This window comes from Neovison vison, chromosome 14 (genome assembly GCF_020171115.1).
Source record: "Neovison vison isolate M4711 chromosome 14, ASM_NN_V1, whole genome shotgun sequence".
Taxonomy (NCBI): Eukaryota; Metazoa; Chordata; class Mammalia; order Carnivora; family Mustelidae; genus Neogale; species Neogale vison.
The window spans coordinates 18,309,028-18,316,865 of NC_058104.1; positions in this window are offsets into that span (position 1 = coordinate 18,309,028).

Below are 7,838 nucleotides of genomic sequence, written 5' to 3' on the forward strand. Positions count from 1 at the left end.
TGATAGGATACCATTTTGGGGGGAGGTTGTGGTAATCAGATCCCATTTTTGTCTGGCCATATATAGAAAAGCTGGAACTATAGGACAGTGTGATTAAGAAATTGTTTTTTATTTTTTGAATTTTTTTCTTTTCTTTTCTTCTCTTTTTTTCATTTCTCTTTTCTTCCCTTCCCTTCCCTTCTCTTCTCTTCTTTTCTTTTTTCAAGTAGGCTCTGCACCCAGTGTGAGCCTTGAACTCACGGTCCTGCGATCAAGAATTGCATGTAGTGGTGCTTGGGTGGCTCAATGGGTTAATGCCTCTGCCTTCAGCTCAGGTCACGATCCTGGGATCGAGCCCCACATCAGGCTCGCTGCTCAGCAGGAGCCTGCTTCCCTTCCTCTCTCTCTGTCTACCTCTCTGCCTACTTGTGATCTCTGTCTGTTAAATAAATAAAATCTTAAAAAAAAAAGAATTCCCTAGGAGGAACCTTTTCTGGTTGATGTTTTGTTTTGTTTTGTTTTTCATTTTTTAATTAGATGTTAGTGCATTAGGGAAAATGAGACTATAAAAGGTATCAGGATAGGACAAGGAAAAAAAACTGTCACTAACTATTCCCAGTTGACATGATTATATACACTAAAAATCCAAAAGAATCTACAATTGATTAGAACGAACACATGAACTTAGCAAAGTTTCTGAACACAAGATCAATACATAAAAATGTCATATATATTTCTTCTTGCTAGCAATAATGAAATTGAAAGTAAAATCTTGAAATATTTAAAAAGCAAATTTCTAAGAATAAATTTAGAAAATAATTTGCAAGACCTCCACACTGAAAACTACAAGATACTAAAATTAAAGAGAACCTAACGGAGGGATTTAACATATTCATGGGTTAGAAGACTTAATATTGTTAAAATGTTATCTCTTCCCAAATTGACCTATAAATTGAACAACTTTCTTTTTTTTAAAGATTTTTAAAAAAATTTATTTATTTGACAGATAGAGATGACAAGTAGGCAGAGAGGCAGGCAGAGAGAGACAGAGAAGCAGGCTCCCCGCTTCTCCGTCTCTCTCTGCCTGCCTCTCTGGAACCTGGGATCATGATCCAAGCCAAAGGCAAAGGCTTTACCCACTGAACCACCCAGGCACCTACAACTTTCTAATCAAAATTCCAGCAAGCTTTTTTGATGAGGAAGGGAGGGTAGATGTTAGCTAGCTGATTCTCAGATATGTATGTAAAGCAAAAGAGTCTGGACTAGCCAAAATTATTTTGAAAAAGCAGAACAAAGCTAGAAAACTTACACTACACAATATCAAAGCTAGTCTAGGGATGTGGGTATTGCCACAAAGGCAGACAAATACCAATAGAGCGTCCTGAAAGAGACCCACACGTGTATGGTCACCAGATGTGAAACAAGGGCTCCGCTGTAGTTCAGCGGAGAAAGGATGGCCTTTGTATTAAATTGTGCTGCTCCAATGAGATAGTCTTATAGGAAAATGGACCTTGACCCCCTCCCTCCCATCATGCACAAAAATTAATTCAAGCTGGATCATAGATGTAAATGTGTGTGTAAGACAGCCAAGCCTTTAGAAAAAACTACAGAACGCTTTAAGGAACTTGAGCTAGGTAAGGACTAGACAGAGCACACAAAAGCACTAACCATGAAAGGAAAGAGTGACATATTAGGATTCATTAAAATTAGGGATATCTGTTCAACAGAAGACAGTTTTAAAAGGGTGAGAAAGCAGACTGCTGACTAGGGGATGTCTCTGATACATTTAAAAATCAGTGAGACAGCCCAGTTAAAATTGAGCCAAAAAATTGAAGATGTATCACAAAAGATAATATCCTTAGTCATTAGAGAGGCGCCTGGGTGGCTCAGTTGGTTAAGCATCAGACTCTTGATTTGGGCTCAGGTCATGGTCTCAGGGTCATGAGATCAAATCCTGCGTCCAGCTCTTTGCTTGGCATGGAGCCTGCTTAAGATTCTCTCTCTCTCACCTCTGCCCTTCCCCCCTTCTTAGAAAGAAAATGGTTAAAATAGTAAAAGAAGAACATTTTCTTTAAACAAGAAAATGTTTAAAATAGTAATATATATAGATATATATAAATCTATATATATCTATATAGAGATATATATAGATATATAGATATCTATATCTCTATATAGATATATATAGAGAGATATATACATATAGAGAGAGATATATACAGATCTATCTATCTATATATATCCTCAGTCATCAGAGAAATGGAAACTGAGATCACTTTGGAAAAATGTTTGGTGGTGATAAGGCTAATTATGCCTGTTTTTTGTGATCCAGCAATTCCCTCCCTGGGTGTGTGTATGTCCAACAGAAATAAGTGTTTATATCCATCAACACAGTGTGTCAGATTATTCTAGCAGCTTTATTCATAGTGTTCAAAAAAGTGAAAACAACCAATATCCATCAACAATAGAAGGGTTTCCTTTTTTTTTTCTTTTTTGGTACATTCATACAGTCAGGTCCATCCCTAGACTAGCTTTGATATTGTGTAGTAGTGACAGAACACAAAGGACTGACACACTCAGCTGTGTGGCCGACTCTCGCAGACACGTGGAGTGAGAGAAATGAGACCACACTCTGTGATTCCTGAAGTCAGGCCCAACCAGTAAGGCAGAGGCAGAGCAGAGGCCGCCCTCGGGGGTGGTTCCGAATGGGCAGGGGAGTTCCGGGGCACTGGAAACCTCCACATCTGGATCTGCTTGGGACAGACACGCAGGCATGTACACGTGTAAGAACCCGAGGAGTTCTCTTTACTATCTGTTAGTTATAGCTCAAATCAAAGCCAGTGATGCTCGCAGTTTTCTATAAATGCAAATGTGTCTAAACCCAGAGGAAGCAATGTTCCTGTGGCCCCTTAGCCCATGAGGCCAGGACACTAGGGCGTCTGTCCGGCTGTTGGCGTCAGTGATGGTCAACGGCCCGGAGCTGGACGTGGCCTTGTGTCACTGGTTGTCCAGAGGCCCCCATGGGTGACAGACTGCTGCCGCCGGGGGCAGGGGTGGTGGCCATATGAGGGGACCAAGGCTCAGTGCTTCTCCACTGTGGCAGGACAGTGTCTAGAGCAATTTTTTTTTAAAGATTTTATTTATTTATTTGACAGAGAGAGATCACAAGTAGGCAGAGAGGGAGGCAGAGAGAGAGAGAGAGGGAAGCAGGCTCCCTGCTGAGCAGAGAGCCCGATGCGGGACTCGATCCCAGGACCCTGAGATCATGACCTGAGCCAAAGGCAGCGGCTTAACCGATCTCCCTAAGCCTCTAGAGCAGTTTTTAAATGTAATTTATTAAAATAGGCGCAGCATAAAAACTGCCATTGTAACCATTTTTTTAAGTGTACGATTCAGTGGTACTAAGTGCATTTACAATGCTGTGAGACCAACACCACCATCTACCTCTCGACTTTTTCATCCCCTGAATGGGAACTCTACCCTTATGAAGCACTAGCTTGCCATTTCCTTCCTCCCAGCCCCTGACTCCCACCCTTCTGCTTTCTGTCACTGTGAAGCTGACTTCTCTAGGGACCTCACCAAAGTGAAGTCATATGGTGTCTGTCCTTCTGTGTCTGGCCTCTTTCACTGAAGATACTGTTTTCCAGGTTGATCCTTGTTTTAACACATATAAACCTTTCATTCCTTTTTAAGACTAAGTAATAGTCCATCTTATGGACAGACCACATTTTGTGTTCACTCATCCCTCGACAGACATTTGGGTTGTTTCCACCTTTTTTCTCTTGTGAGTAAATGCTGCTGTGGACACGGGTGTGCAAATACCTGTTCAAGTCCCTGCTTTTAGCCCTTGGGGTGTATGTACTCAGAGGAGGAAGACAGCTCTTCCACGCAGCACTATTTTTAAAAAGCCACTGCTTAGCCCAACCACCTAGAGGTGTCTTTGGTGTGAGGTAGGACCTCAACACATGTGTAGTCTAAAGCTACCCAGATGATTGTAAGGAGCTGGCAGAATTGAGAACTGCTAGATCAGAGAGGCTGGGCAAGTGACAGAGGAGGGACCACAGCAGGCAAGAGTTAGGGGAGAGGAGACAGGACCGAGTGTGTCTGGGAAGGTGGGAGGGGTGAGTTCCCCCCGCCCCCACCCTGCAGTCCCATCAGGCTCTCTGTGTTAGAAACCAGCACTTCCTCTGAATCAGACACTGCTCTTTCTTAAGCCCTGCCGACCTCAGGGGAGAGGGTCAGATTTAGCAAATTAAGATACAGGACGCCTAGTAAAATTTCACTTTCAGATAAACAATGGTTCTTTCAGTATAAGTATATCCCAAGTATTCCATGGGGTGTACTTATACTTTAAAATCCAGGGCCAGCATCAGAGGCTGACGAGAGAGCCCTCCCCGGGACAGCTACCTGGCCACTCGTGGCAGCAGGCCCTGTGTGCAACCCAGATGCTGCCCCCCTGCAGGGTGGAACTCACCCCAGGCCTCTGAGTGGAACGTGACCCAGGGGCCACTTGTCCACCAGGGACAGTCAGACAGGTCCTGCCCAATGTAGTCATCCTCTAGTGAGAGTGGAAAGAGGCCCCGCCAGCCTCAAGGTGGGGAAGATGGAGGGCAGGTGGGCCTCGGGGGGCCTTGGGGGATCTGAAGGCCAGAAGTCGGTCAGTATGAGAAGGTCTGAGCTGTGCTGCGTGGGGCCAGCCCAGACAGACGCCCTTCCCCCAGAGTCCGGCTTCCCCTTGCCCACACATCCTCCAGAGCCTTGTCCGTGGGGTGGGACGCAGCGGAGGACCTGTGCTCGCTGGTTTCGCTGTCACTCAGACCCTGTCCCTCAGGCTCTACAGCTGAGCTTCTGTCTCATCCCTGAGACATCCCTGAGCGCTGACTCATCAGCTCTCTCAGCAGGTCCTGTCTTGTCCTGTGCTCCCCTTCCTGGGGCCTTAGTCCTAGCCGTCTATGGCCCGTGCACGACAGCCAGCCTCCCTCCGCCCGCCTGCACTCCATGGCTGTAAACCCCACAGAGCTGACCTCCTGCCTGGCCTGCCCTTCCCTCAGGCCACAGGCTCGGGGATGCTTCTCTCTCCCGACTCCCTGCCCCCACCCCACCTTCCAAGGTCCAAGAGCGCAGTTCTCAGCCTCCTTGAGGTAGCCCAGCACCATGGCTGTGGACCACTTGAAACCAAGCAGCCTTTCCCAGAGAGGGAAGGAAGTGGTGCCTTTGCTGCAGGACACGGCCCTCGTGAGACTGCTGTGCCCCTGGGACAGAGGAGGTCCGGCCAGCCAGCACCCCACCTGGGAGCCAGCCTCAGGGTGGCCTAGGGTGGCCAAGAGTGAGACCCCAGCTCGGGGAAAGCCTGTGGCCCCCATTGAGGAGACCCAGAGGAGCTTGGGAGCCCAGAAGCTCGGCCACGGCCCCCATGCCCAGCAGCCGCACCAGCCCAGCTCAGCGGCACCTTCTGAGAAGGCCTGTGTGGTTGCCATCTCTCTCAGAGCGACGTGCCTCATCTCCGTCCGAAGGAGTGGCTGGGAGAGAGCCCTTGGGGCTGCCCACCCAACAGGACCCCAGCCCACCTGCACCATCCACCCTTGGCGATCGGGACCCTGGGGCAAGTCTGGCATCGTCACCCCCATCTTACAGGCGGAAGGGGAAGCCAGGTATGGAGCCCAGGTTTGCAGATGCTAGGTTTCTCCCCTGCACCGCCCTGCTCGACCTCCCTTCTGCCTGCCTGCAGCCCTTGCTGGCTACTTCCTGCTCCTCCTAGCCCATCATTAGTCCCGGGCAGCTGGGGTGTGTCCCCTCGGCCCATTGAGGGCCGCCCCTGGGCACATGTTTGTTTATTCTCCATGGAGAACTAGTCCTGCTCAGCAGCTGCCAGCGCCCATGGGGACATATTCTCCGCGCCACCCAGCCACTGCCCCCTAGAGCAGCTCAGGCCCTAAAAGTCACGGTCCTTCCTGCGGTCTCTTCTTCCTCCCCATCCTGTGCTGAGGCAGCCCGGGCTTGACTTACCTCCTGGGCCTCATTGTCCTAGGGAGGCCGAGACTGGGGGGCTGGGGCTGCTCCATCCCGGTGCTCCCGTGCTCAGCCCTGCTCCAGTGGGCGGAGGCAGCGGCGTGGTGGCAGGGTGGGGGGTGTCCCGGGATTCTTTGTGGCCCGCTGGCCAGGCCTCGATCCCTCAGGATCTGTGCAAGGCAGGAGCCAGGTCTTGCGGGAAGGGATGGGGAAGCGCTGCCCGTGCAGGGCAGGGGGGTTGCGGCCCACCGGCTCTTGCAGTCCCCCGAGCCCACCGGCTGTCACGCCAGCTGGGGCTCCTCACCTCTTCCTGTGCCGGGCTCCACCTCAACCCTCCTTCCTGTCTGATTTCAAAAGCCAACAGCCTCTCAGACGAATCAGTGAGCCGCGGCTGCCCGGATTGGCCCTGTCGCTGCCTGTAAGTCAGAGAGGCAGGGGTGCTGCTAGGATCTCGATTTGAGGACCCTTGCAGACGTCATGCTCAGCAGAGAGGTCCAACCAAGGCCACAGAAGAAAACAGTCTCAGCACCAGCAGACCTTGGTTTTTGTGGGGCCGGAGGGAAATGAGACTGGCTGCAGGGGCGTTCAGTGACTTGTCCAAGGCCACACAGCAGGAAGCTGGCCACTGTGTCTGGAGCAGAGCCCTCTCACTTCCAGGCTGGCACGCTGTGCTGTGGCCATGGCCCTCGTCATCCTGTCTCATCTCCTGTGCTTTCCTCTCTCTAGCACCCAGCAGGCACCTGCACCCCACCTGTACCCCACAGTGTCTTCCCAAAGGCAGGCCGGCTGTACCCTGAAACAGCAGAGTGTGGCAGTTCCCTCAGGCCCTGGAGGTGGGCCTCAGCACGTGGGCGTGAAGGGGGAAGGGGAAAGGCATGCCCAGAGTGGACAACAGAAGCATGAGGAATAGTACAGAGGAGATAGAGGAAAAGTACAGGACATCCTCCGGTGACAGGAGGCAAGCCCCTTAATGTGGAGCCACGGAGACAAGGTGGGAGCCCAGGGTTGGGTGGCTCAGTTTGCCTAAGCAGGCCAACTGGGAGCCATTGATGGTTGTAGAGCAGGAGGGTAGTGGGTTCAGGCGATGCGGCAGTTGGGTTATAAAGGGCGGTGGGAGGAGCCACGTGCTTCTCTCAGCCTGTTCTCCAGGGCTGTGCGCAGGTGATGGCGGAGAGGGGAGCAGAGGGGACTGCAGTGGTAGATTAGAAGTTCTCTGTGCAGTGACACCCTTCTGGGCCCCCCTCCCTGCCTCCCTCCCAGCAGTGCCTTCAGAGGCCCCAGTAGCTTGCTGGTGCCAGGGGAGACGCATGGGGGCTGCCCTCGAGAAGCCTGCTGAGGCCGCCGGCCGTCAGAGCGCACACTGTAGCCGCGGCTGGGAGGTGCACCGAAGGCGTCTGAAACCAGGCCGCCCACAGGATGTTGGAAGCCACAGGGGCCTGGTAGGTATCTGTCACTTGAGTGAGGCCAGGAGGCCCGCTCTGCTCCCCGCTCCACAGCTCAGGGAGGGGGATCCTGAGCACAGGAGGAAACAGCCTGCTCCCTGGGGGTCTTGGGAACCCTCCTCTGCAACTTTGGCCTCCACCTCACACAGAGGGCCCATGGCCATCCAGGGCTGGCCCATGGGCTCCCTCTGCCAGCTACTCCGTGAGAGGCCGAGAGACCTTCATCCTGACTCTCCTGGGTGTATGTTTGGGGCACCGTCTCCCACGGTGGTTTTCATTCTGGAGCTCGCTGTCCACCCAGACTCGTGATAGCCAGCCAGGCAGGGCCTAAGCCCTTCCCAACTCAGAGGCAGCCCGAGGCTTACTGCCTGCAAGGGCACGGGCCTCCTGGAGGTAGTGCAGGCCCCC